Below are 12,500 nucleotides of genomic sequence, written 5' to 3' on the forward strand. Positions count from 1 at the left end.
ACAGGTGGAGGCCATTCAGCCCATCATGACTGCGCCACATCAACTCCACATCAAAATAAGAAAATGCAAAATGTTATTTATTAAAATTAAGTGTTTTTGTGGCTTTTTTAGTGGTTTTTTTCTGTTTTGTATTCCCCCCCCCCCCCAAGAAGAGGGGGCATGGGTTTTGGTTAAAAAAAAACACAAAACATCAACCACACAACACCCCCATGTCGAGACCCCCACCGACAACACTGTACACATGCACACAATCACCCATCAATGCTCAAGCTTCCTACAAGTCCTGTCAACATCCCTATGCTCCTCTATCTCCATAACTTCCAGGTACCTACCTAATACTAATTTAAAGTTATCTACTGTGTCTGCTGCCACTACATTTCGAGGGCGATCATTCCATACATAAACTACTCTCTGAGTAAAAGACCCCTGCCTAACTACCGTCTTAACTCTCCTCTTCTTTACTCTCAGGCAATGGACCCTGGTGCTATCACTGTCGACTCTGTGGAATAATTCATCTGCACATATTTTGTCTATACCTTTCATTATCTTAAACATCTCGATCATATCTCCTTGTAACTGCCTCAATTCTAGTGAAAAAAGCCCCGTCTCCTTCAGCCACTCCTCATAGTAGCTAGGCCCGGAATCAATCGAGTAGCCCTGTGCTGAACCCTCTCTACGGCATCTATGTCCTTCCTGAATTATGGTGACCAAAACTGCACTCAATATTCTAGATGTGGCCCTCACTAAATTCCTGTACAATGTTAACACCACCTCTTTTGATTTATAAATGATCCCCCTCCAAATACAACCGAAAACCCTATATGCTTTATCTATAGCTGCCTGGCACTGTGCTGCGTGCTTACCTCCTGTATGTATTACCACCCCCAGATCCTTCTTCTGTGTGACACGCTCCAAAATTACCCCTTGCATCCTACAATCTCTATTTTCATTGTTCTTTCCCATCCCCAACACCTTACACTTGCTCAGGTTAAATTGCATCTGCCAATCTTTTGCCTAATGTATGCAAGTATCAATACTTCCCTGTATCTGATCACCACCCCCTCTGCTATCCACCTCACCTCCAAGCTTTATGTCATATGCAAATTTGGAAAGCTTACTCTTCACCCCACAATCCAAATCATTGACGTAAATAATGAATAGTAATGGTCCGAGTGCTGGTCCCTGAGGTACCCCGCTACTTACATCCTCCCAGCAAAACATCCTCCAACTGACAGCCACTCATTGCTTCCTATCACAAAGCCAGTTTGCAATCCAATTAGCCACTCCACAAACCCTCATTTTGGCTCACAACCTCTGATGTGGTACCTTATCAAATTCTTTCTTAAAGTACAGATACACTACGTCCACTGCCTTTCCCTCATCCACCAAATGACACTGCTTCATGTAACTCTAAAAGATTTGTTCAACAGGAAGTACTTTTGGTAAACACATGCCGACGACCTTTAATTTGTTTCTACATATTTAAATGGTTCCTCATCTGGTCCTGAATTCATGTCGCCAACACCTTCCCCACAACTGAAGTCAAACTCACAGCTGTAGTTTCCCAATTATTCTCTGGATCCTTTCTTAAATCATGGTTTTACATTTGCTACTCTCCAATCCAATCCTTGATATGTTTGATCAGCTGGAGGTGTTGGAACGGGGTTCTCGTCATCATGAGGCACAGGTTTACGAGCAGAGACGCAGTCAGCGTACTTGATGTGACCTTTATTCTTCTTGTTGAAGCCGGCGATGCTTGTGCAGCAGAAATAACAATCATCATGATGATTCTGCGGCTCACGCCATATCATGGGCACCGCAAATGGCATGCTCACGCGCTTGCCCACCAACCACTGAGTCAAGGTTGTGTGACAGCTTGTGCAGCAGATGTGTGGTGCCCAGCTCTGTTCTTGGTCCCCCACCTTACACCCGAAGTAGTGAAAGTAGGCGGCCTTCATTTTCACTGCTGTAGATATACTTCGCTGTTGATCTTTTTTGGTATACCGACCACAGACATAACAGAAGTTGTCAGGATGATTGGTACAGGAACGCCTACTCATCTTTATCTGAAAGAAAGAAATATAACACAAGTTAACAACAATTGTATGAAATAGACATGTTAAAGACATATGTAAATTTCATTGAAATCCTGACTTCTAGGCAATTGGAATATTTCTGTTCCTGAAAATCCTGACGTGATACAGCAAAACGGTTATGATTTTTGAAATCAGCGTACCCAAATTAGTCTTAATCACTTTACACATCTCCAGTAAAAAAAAAATTTTGAAATTTGTTGTTCAGTGTTATTGGTCTGGTCGCTCTGAAGGTTACCATGTGCAAGGAGTTGCTGTAGCTGTGTCCAATAAGCTGATTCCAATGATAATTGAGGTAACACTGGTCAACGAGAGTATAATGAGATAAAGGATTTGTCACTCCTTGGGTGAACTTTTCCCTGGTCTCTGGATATGCTTCGACTGAGGCTCACCATGAAGGACGCATTCTACGCCATGCTCGAGTCTGTGGTTGATCAGTGCCCCAAGCGAGATACTCTTCTAGTCTTGGGGGATTTCAATGCATTGACTGGAACTGATTGGGATGGTTATGAGACATGTGTTGGTCCCCATGGGTCTGGAACTGTGAACCAGAATAGCACTAAGTTCCTTGACTTTGCAATAAGTCATGGACTTAGGATGGCTGGCTCATGGTTTCACCACGCACAGGCTCAGTGCTGGACTTGGTATTCCAACGCTGGCGGTGTGGCAAAGGAGATTGACCATGTGCTCGTTTGATGGTCGCTGGACGACAATCCAGAACTGCAGGGTCTGCCGGAGTGCTCAGTTCCTCAATACTGACCACAGGCTTGTTGCAGCAACTCTGAAGTTTCAGCTTAAATCGAAGAGAATGGTACCATCCCAGCCGAGGCTGGATGTTGGCAAGCTCAAGGATGAAACGGTAGCTGAAGAGTTTGCGAACAGGCTGAGTGGAGATTTGGGGGTCTGGGTGCTTTGGTGAATCCTGAAGAGTAGTGGAGTGCCTTCAAGCCCACCGTCCTTGATGTTGCCAGTTGATGTCTTGGAACTCACCGGAGGGCAAAGAAGAATTTTGTCTCTCAAAGGACACTGGATACCATTGACTAGAGTCGCAGGGCCAGGCTGAATGGCAGAGCTGAGCTGTTCAGGGAGCTGAGGTGTAAAACTGTACATGCACTAAGGGTGGACAAAGAGGCCTATGTGTGAGGAATCTGTGAGGGGTAGAGCATCACCTGTGGTCAAGTGATTCTCCTCCTGCTTACAGGGGAATTCGCGCATTGCATTCCTCCAAGCCCATCCCTCGGTGTACTGCAGTTAGAGCAGAGGGTGGTGGGCTCTTGACAGAAGAGTCCAAAGTGAAGGCCCACTGGGCCGGTTACTTTGAGTGGCTGTACCAGGCTCATCCACCAGCTGTCGAGTTCGATGTCAGGGGTGTTACAATCCCTATTTCTGACTCGCCAATCAAATGTGGTCCACCTTTGCTTGTGGATACAAAGACTGTGGTGAACCGGTTGAAATGGGGTAAAGCTCCTGGGATCTGTGGCATCCATGCTGAACTTCTCAAGGCTGGTGGAAATGTTGTACTCTTGTCATTGCATGCAGTTGAGCAGGGGCTGCTTGTAGCCTATGTTGATTTCTGCAATGCGTTTTATTCAGTGAATCAGGATGCCCTCTGGAGGAATCTTGGTCTTCGTGGGGTGCCACCAAAGCTGATCAATCTGATGTCTGAACTTTTCTCTGGAACTGAGAGTGCTGTGAGATGTGGTGATACCATCTCTGACGTATTTCCAGTTGTTACTGAAGTTCGGCAGGAGTGTGTACTGGCACCCACACTTTTCAGCTCTTGTATGGACTGGATTCTGGGGAGGATGTCGAAGAGATCAAGAGATCATTGTTTGGGAATGTCAAGATCTCTGACCTTGATTTTGCAGATGATGCAGTCATCTTTGCGGAGACTATATATCCCTTTGGGGGCCCTCGCCGTGCTGAATGAGTCGGAGCCGCTGGGATTATGGATTTCCTTGGTCAAAACTAAGATCCAGGCTTTCAATGACATCTTGGATGCTGCTATGTTGTCTGTACCTGTTTGCACTACCGGATTTAGAGGTGGCCAGGTGGGGCCATGGCCCCGCCCCCCCCCCCCCAATTTTGATGACATTTTGAAAATCCCTTGAAAATGTGCTTCTAAAGTTTTATTGTCGGTGAATGAAGATTGTAAACTATTTGTAAGGATGTCTTTTCAAAATTGTCCGTCATTGTGAGGGTCCTTTTCAAGCTTTGGCTTTTTCAAGCCATTTCTTCCACGGTCCACAGAACGGATCCAACGTGGTCAGAAATTCCCAGGGGAAGCCTCGGGCATTGGGGGCCCGCATTCGGATCTTTTTTTGGATTGATCATCGATGCTTCGGATTGTTGAGCGTGACCAACTAACTACGGCACTGCCCGCCAGAGCCCAGAAAGCACAGACGGAATACAGAGGTCCAGCCAGAGGAGAGGTGAAAAGGTGAAAGCCGATGTGGTAAAACTAGGCCAGACCAGCACAGCACATGGCCGGCAGGGGTAGTATTGTACACACTGAAACTGTGGCTGGCAGGGAACGCTGTCAGTACCCTGCTTACTGGCGCGCACAGCACAGTAACACGGTGTGACTTTCTATGTTCCAGGTGTGTGAAACATACTTGTTGTTCGTGATTGTGGTACGTCCCACGTGCACTCTGACAATATCTCGGTTACTCGGTACCTACCAGCTGCAGAAACCACAATGAGCGGCTTCGGTGACAACAGGCACAAATCAAGGGCTCCACGGAAATATGACAGTGGTGCTCAAAAGCGGAAACGTTCCAAGGAAAAAAATGAAAGACACAAGGCCGTCATCGATAAGACCCAGACAATCTCAGGATTTTTCACTCCTGCACAAACAGGCGATTCATCCATGACAGAGGCTGGAACACCAACAAAGACAGAACAAGTGGATTTGGCAACGCAACCCCCGCGTCAAGATTCACCCAACATCTCGTAAGGTTCTACCGATGAAGAACATGCATCAGATGAAGAAGCGCGAGACATACTGACTGATCGTGGACCTGGCTTTGCCAATTGCATTGGATGTTGGCCTCCTGAGCGACCGTCATCAGAGATGATCGACTTCTGGGCATCACGAGATTTGGAGCCCCTGCAGAATTTGACTGGTCCCTTTGATTCATCTATACAGTTTGTTGAAGGTAGGAAACGCTGCTGCTCCAAGAATCTTTTTTACCATAGACTACAAAACGGAGAGTCCGTGAAAAGGTCCTGGCTTTCCTTCTCCACATCAACCGGAAAACTGTACTGCATCGCTTGCAAGGTCTTTGGAGGCGCTACTGCCCTGGCGGGGAAGGATTCAATGACTGGAAGCATGCCAGTCGTTCTATCGAGGTGCATGAGCGTTCACGTGTACATTGTGCGAATATCATCCGCTTGTCAGACAGAGCAACATCCGCAGGTCGTGTGGACAATGAACTCGTCAAACAGGTGAGTGAGATTGCGTCCTATTGGAGGGAGGTGCTGAAACGAAGTGTGAGCGTGATATCGTTTCTCGCTGAGTGTGGTCTGGCGTTCCGTGGATCGGATGAAATTGTTGGGTCACGGACGAATGGTAACTACCTTGGTTTAATGGAATTACTTGCGGAATACGATCCATTTTTGGCGCAGCACATTCAGAAATATGCCAACCAAGGTAGTGGCTACACCAATTACTTATCATCTATGACATGTGAAGAGTTAGTCTCCATCATCTGAAAATCTGTTCTGGATAACATCGTCGCTCGTGTGAAAGAGGCAAATACTTCTCTGTGTCAGTCGATTCTACTCCTGACATAAGCTACATCGACCAGCTCACAGTTATTCTACGATACATCGAGAACGAGGCTCCAGTGGAGCGTTTCATGACCTTTCTGAGCAACACAGGACACACTGGACTCCAGCAAGCGACGGCATTACTGGATTTTTTGAAAGCCACTGGATTGGACATCGCTAACTGCCGAGGACAATCTTACCCATCTATGGTAAGAGGACAACCCATCTAATATGAGTGGCCGATACAACGGGATGCAGGGAATGATCCAACAGAAGAACCCTCTCGCAATATTTGTGCCATGCGTGACGCACTCACTGAACTTAGTCGGTCAGTCGGCCGTGGGATGCTGTAGACCTGCAGCAGCATTCTTTGAATTCGTGGAACAAGTGTATGTATTTTTTACAGCTTCCACGTCGCGCTATGCCAGATTATTTGATGCCCTGAAAGCCAAAGGTCTGCAAGTACCAAAGCGCCTCAGCGACACTCGCTGGTCGGCTCATTCTGATGCAACCCGAGCTCTTCTAGACGGTTACAGCGAAATCATGGATGTCCTCGATGAAATCGCAAACGATGAACAACTGAATAGTGAAAGGAGAAACACCGCCGAGACACTTCACCAAACGATGTGCACGCTCGAGATAGGGTTCTATGCTGGTTTCTGGTCTACTGTCCTTGGTAGATTTGATCGTACGAGTAAAACCCTTCAGTCACAAGCTACCGATCTCAACACAGCCGTGCAGCTCCTCAAGTCACTGGCGAGCTTCGTGCAGTCATTACGCGGTCAGTTTGATACATTGGTTGTTGACGGAGTGAAGCGCTCAGGTACGGAGGAATTCACTCGCGGATCGCGCTGACGAAAGCGTAATGTCCACCTCGCTCCCTTGGACTACGGACAGACTCCAGAAGTAGAACTAGATGCCAAGGGGTCCTTTCACATCAGTGGATACATTTTAGTGATCGACGTACTGCTGTCGCAGTTGGAAAAGCGTACAAACGCTTACAGCGAGATGAGCGACAGATTTGGATTCCTGCATGCTCTTGTTCAACTCCAAGTGGAGCAGATTCGAGAGTCATGCTCGAAGCTCGTCGAGCTGTATCGGGAAGATCTATCACCTGACCTCACAGAAGAAATGATTCAGTTTCACGCCATGATGAAGGAGTCAGAGCCAGACTCTGGCCGTACTGAACTCAAGATGTACAGTTTTCTCATCGAGCGAAAACTCACCGATACTTTCCCAAACGTGGAAGTGCTGCTTCGGATTTACCTCTCACTGATGGTGTCGAACTGCTGTGGGGAGCGCTTGTTTTCGAAACTCAAGCTTATCAAGAACCATCTTCGCTCCATGATGGGGCAGCAGAGACTGGTCAATCTGACCATCATTTCAACCAAATCCGATGTGCTAAATTCCATGCAGGTTGACAGTATCATATCCGAGTTTGCTGCCGCGAAGTCGCGTAGGAAGCTTGTCCATTGATTAAGGCGCCGTGTGTATGTTCATTGATGTGGATGACACTGCCGTATATTTGCGGTCGCTGGAAGTCGGCTATTAATCACCATTTCAGATTTCTGTTGTCCAGAGGGTTTTTAGAAGTTTGAAGATTTTTAATCAAGTTCGTAGTATGATTAATGACAGTGCGTCGCTTGTTATTTTCTTATATTGGTCCATCTCTATCTCTTACTCTTGCAGCAACAGCATTTTTGTGATTTGATTTTAGAATGAGCTCAGAGATAAGTAATCAGCTCATAGATAAGTCACCAGCCATATCAACAAAAATCCGTCCATCTTGTCATATTGTCAGATTTAATTTTAATTTGTGAACATGTATGCCAAATCATTCCTGATCAGGGTCTGCCAAATCTATAGATACAAGTTCAGTTGTTGATGAAAAAGCAGTTATAATTTAAGTTGTTGATTAATCTCCAAATTTGGGGGCCCCCCACAATCATTGTGCCCACGGCCCCCCACATGGTAAATCCGGCCCTGCCTGTTTGTGGTGAGGATGTTGAGGTCAAGCAGAGATTCACTTACCTTGGCAGTGATATTCATGTCTCTACTGGCTGTGAGCCAGAGATCAACAGATGTCTGGGTAGGGCCTGGGGAGTTGTGGTTTCACTGGATCACGGGGTGTGGTGCTACCAGTACCTGTGCGGGAGGACGAAAGTCCGAGTCTTCAGGTCCTTGGTGCTTCCAGTGTTGCTCTATGGATGTGAGACTTGGACTCTGCCCAGGGATCTGCAATGGAGACTTAATCCTTTGGTACCAAGTCTCTTCGGAGAATCCTTGGCTGTCATTGGTTGGACTTTGTGTCAAACGAGCGGTTGCTGAGATACTCAAATGAGATTTGTTACCTGCATAGTCTGTGAGCGCAAGCTGCGGCTGTATGGACTGGTGGCTCGTTTTCCTGACGCTGATCCTGCTCACCAGTTTCTCTCAGCGAGGCAGCCTCGTGAGTGGAGGCGGCCAATGGGCTGACCACGTGCCTCATGGTTACAGCAAGTTGATCCGCATCTCAAGGAGATTGGGATGAGCCAGGCATCTGCCTGGGGGATGGCCAGACGGAGACCATGGAGTGGACGCAGCGACATGCTGCTCCGGCGCATGCTTACCTGACCTGACCTTCCTCCTCTTCTTTCACACCCGGAGCCCTATAAAAGTATCCTACCAGTGTCTTACTGTTTTTACAATCTCTTATCACTACCCATACAGAATCATTTACATCAATTCCCTCTTTAATATCACCACTTTTTCTCTTGATGCAATGCTGTCTTTTACCCAGATCGCTACTCCTCCTCCTATTCTCTCATTACCATCACACTGGTACACCTTGTAGCCTTCTAACCCTGTCCTCCAGTTACTCTCCTCCTTAAACAATGTCTCACTTACTGCAACTACATCGTACTCCTCACGATATACTTTGGCTTCAAGCTCTTCCATCCCATTATTCAAACTCCTGGCAGTGGTATAAAATATGTTTAACTTTTCTCTTCCTGAAATTCTATTTTTTTTGCCTGGCCTTACACATCACAATAACATTATCAGTTCCTTCCTTGATAGCTTCCCCACCCTCCGCTAACCTAAAAAAGCCTGAATTCCTTCCTCCATTCGAACTGCAAACCTTGCTGCCCCTTTCCATTTAACATGCGGCCATCCTTCTGGAAACACTTCCTTTGTCCCTGAAATGATTCGCACTGCTTCTTCACCAAAGGTTGGAAGAATAGTGAAGGGAGGAAGATTTTGCATTTGATATCTATCGCTCTGCTCCTAATTTTTACATCATTTCCTAATCTTGGGAGGATCCCAGAAAACATGACCTCACAACCCTTTGCTTTTAGCCGCTTACCCAATATCCTGTATCTATTTTTCAAAACCTCTGAGAAAACTTTCCCTAAATTTTTTGCTCCGGTGTACCACAACCAACTTCTTTCTACTCTGACCCGGTACGATATTGTCTACCCTTCCTTCAATGTCTCTACCTCCTGCTCCTTCAAAACTGCACAGAATTCTGTCTACGATCCTTCATGCAGAATGAAGAATCAACACATTTAATCGTCTCATCACCTACAAAAACTGTCTCCCAAACCTCATTTTTACCAACCTGTATTTCTGCACCATCACCACTGCCTGCACCCACTGCAACGTCACCACCGCCTGCACCCGCTGCACCGTCACCACCTCCTTCTCCCGCTGCACCGTCAACACCGCCTTCTCCCGCTGCACCGTCAACACTGCCTTCTCCCGCTGCACCGTCAACACTGCCTTCTCCCGCTGCACAGTCACCGCTGCCTTCTCCCACTGCACCGTCACCACTGCATGCACCCGCTGCACCGTCACCACTCCCTGCACCTGCTGCACAATCACCACTGCATGCACCAGCTGCACCGTCACCACTACCTTCTCCCGCTGCACAGTCACCACTGCCTGCATCCGCTACACCATCACCACTGCCTGCACCGTCGCTACTGCATGCAAGTGCTGCACAATCGCACTGCCTGCACCCGCTGCACCGTCGCCACTGCATGCACCCGCTGCACCGTCGCCACTGCATGCAAGTGCTGCACCATCGCACTGCCTGCACCGCTACACCGTCGCCACTGCATGCACCCGCTGCACCGTTGCTACTGCATGCAAGTGCTGCACCGTCGCACTGCCTGCACCGCTGCACCGTCGCCACTGCATGCACCCGCTGCACCGTCGCCACTGCATGCACCCGCTGCACCGTCGCCACTGCATGCACCCGCTGCACCGTCGCCACTGCATGCAACCGCTGCACCGTCGCCACTGCATGCACCCGCTGCACCGTCGCCACTGCCTTCTCCCGCTGCACAGTCACCACTGCCTGCATCCGCTACACCATCACCACTGCCTGCACCGTCGCTACTGCATGAAAGTGCTGCACAATCGCACTGCCTGCACCCGCTGCACCGTCGCCACTGCATGCACCCGCTGCACCGTCGCCACTGCATGCAAGTGCTGCACCATCGCACTGCCTGCACCGCTACACCGTCGCCACTGCATGCACCCGCTGCACCGTTGCTACTGCATGCAAGTGCTGCACCGTCGCACTGCCTGCACCGCTACACCGTCGCCACTGCATGCACCCGCTGCACCGTCGCCACTGCATGCACCCGCTGCACCGTCGCCACTGCATGCACCCGCTGCACCGTCGCCACTGCATGCACCCGCTGCACCGTCGCCACTGCATGCACCCGCTGCACCGTCGCCACTGCATGCACCCGCTGCACCGTCGCCACTGCCTTCTCCCGCTGCACAGTCTCCACTGCCTTCTCCCGCTGCACAGTCACCACTGCCTTCTCCCGCTGCACAGTCACCACTGCCTTCTCCCGCTGCACAGTCACCACTGCCTTCTCCCGCTGCACAGTCACCACTGCCTTCTCCCGCTGCACAGTCACCACTGCCTTCTCCCGCTGCACAGTCACCACTGCCTTCTCCCGCTGCACAGTCACCACTGCCTTCTCCCGCTGCACAGTCACCACTGCCTTCTCCCGCTGCACAGTCACCACTGCCTTCTCCCGCTGCACAGTCACCACTACCTTCTCCCGCTGCACAGTCACCACTGCCTTCTCCCGCTGCACAGTCACCACTGCCTTCTCCCGCTGCACAGTCACCACTGCCTTCTCCCGCTGCACAGTCACCACTGCCTTCTCCCGCTGCACAGTCACCACTGCCTTCTCCCGCTGCACAGTCACCACTGCCTTCTCCCGCTGCACAGTCACCACTTCCTTCTCCCGCTGCACAGTCACCACTTCCTTCTCCCGCTGCACCGTCACCATCACAATACCAACACAGAGCAAAGAAGTGTTGAAAGGATTTGAACATTTAACAGAGCCGACCAGACTCTGAATTGATAGCAATGGTCATATTGTTTCATGACGTCATCTCAAAAATGCCAGCATTTTTCAAACAATTTCTCATACTCAAAGCAGGCCAAAGCAATTGAGGCCACTGCTCTTAGAAATAATTATTAAAAGTGTTTCTCCAAAGTGCTCAATGGGACTGGATGTGGTTTAAAGAGGCATCATACAAAGGAATTGCACTGGCTCTTCGCATGAAATGTTAAATTAACAAAAACTATTCAAGCAAAGAAAAATGCTTACATTAGCTATAAGTGCAACTTGAAATAAGCATTCACCAAAAGAAAAGTTAATGTTACTTCTTCACTGTACAATGCACAGATAGGCCTAAACTATTGACGTGCAAGCATCACTCAACATCCAAAAACATAATGCTTTTGGGAAACGTCAGGAAATAGAGGGGAATCGTTAAGTTGTCAATCGCCTACTGCACAGCACTTAAATTACGATGAAGGGCTGAAAAAAGAGAAGACACAACGATTTCGGAGTGAGGAAGGGAGGCGCGGGGTGGGTGGGGGATTGGGGGGGGGAATAAAATAAAATAAATCCCTTTTCAAGAATAACAGAGCAATGCAAACCATTTAAACCAAGTACATCAGTTACATATGCTGACACTGTACTTATGTATTTGGATCTTGAACCATAATTACATATTAAAAGTCAAACTCTTCGATATCAAAACTAAACTTTGTGATGCGTGAAAATGACTGCAAGGACAGATCAGCCATGAGGAGGCATTCCAAAACCTGACATTCATCCTGTTTAGGATTTCAGGCGAATTATTTTAAGCAAAACTGGAACAAAGTTATGGAAAGCATAGTATTAATTTGTGAGTGGAATGATGCTATTTGCAATGAAAATATAGAGGTAATGAGTTTAAAGCAGAATGAGGAAATCATGTGAGGGTTTCCACCCGACATTTGCGGATTCAGGATTTGCAGTTTCGCCATTGTGACATCGTAGAAATATTACCCACCTTACTTCTGTTAGGGTCAGCTGCAGTAAGATTTTTGCCCAAGTCCTTCATGAACCGGCTGTCAAGCCCCCTCCCGTGTGTTGCACGAGTACCTCGCCTTTTCATGGTAGTTTTTTAAGCATTTATAAATTAGTTTTCTGCGTCCCTGTAATACGACCTGACAATGGTTTCAAACTGCCTTTTCTACTTGCAGTGATGAACCCCATCATACAAGGGTTTTTGGGATCCAGTAAAAGAATCATAGTTTATGGTGTTTATCTGGAACTAACAGTCTTCTCCCTTTTG

At 48.1% G+C, this 12,500-nt stretch overlaps 1 protein-coding gene across 6 annotated transcripts in view; it reads right to left on the reverse strand.

Moving 5' to 3' along the window:
* The window catches only part of LOC147010870 (la-related protein 1-like), a 221,043-nt gene that overhangs the window by 42,349 nt on the left and 166,194 nt on the right, over window positions 1–12,500 (reverse strand). The gene's annotated exons all lie outside the window — the stretch shown is intronic.

Source organism: Eptatretus burgeri, chromosome 16, assembly GCF_056783735.1.
Source record: "Eptatretus burgeri isolate ZD-2024b chromosome 16, Ebu_testis_v1, whole genome shotgun sequence".
Taxonomy (NCBI): Eukaryota; Metazoa; Chordata; class Myxini; order Myxiniformes; family Myxinidae; genus Eptatretus; species Eptatretus burgeri.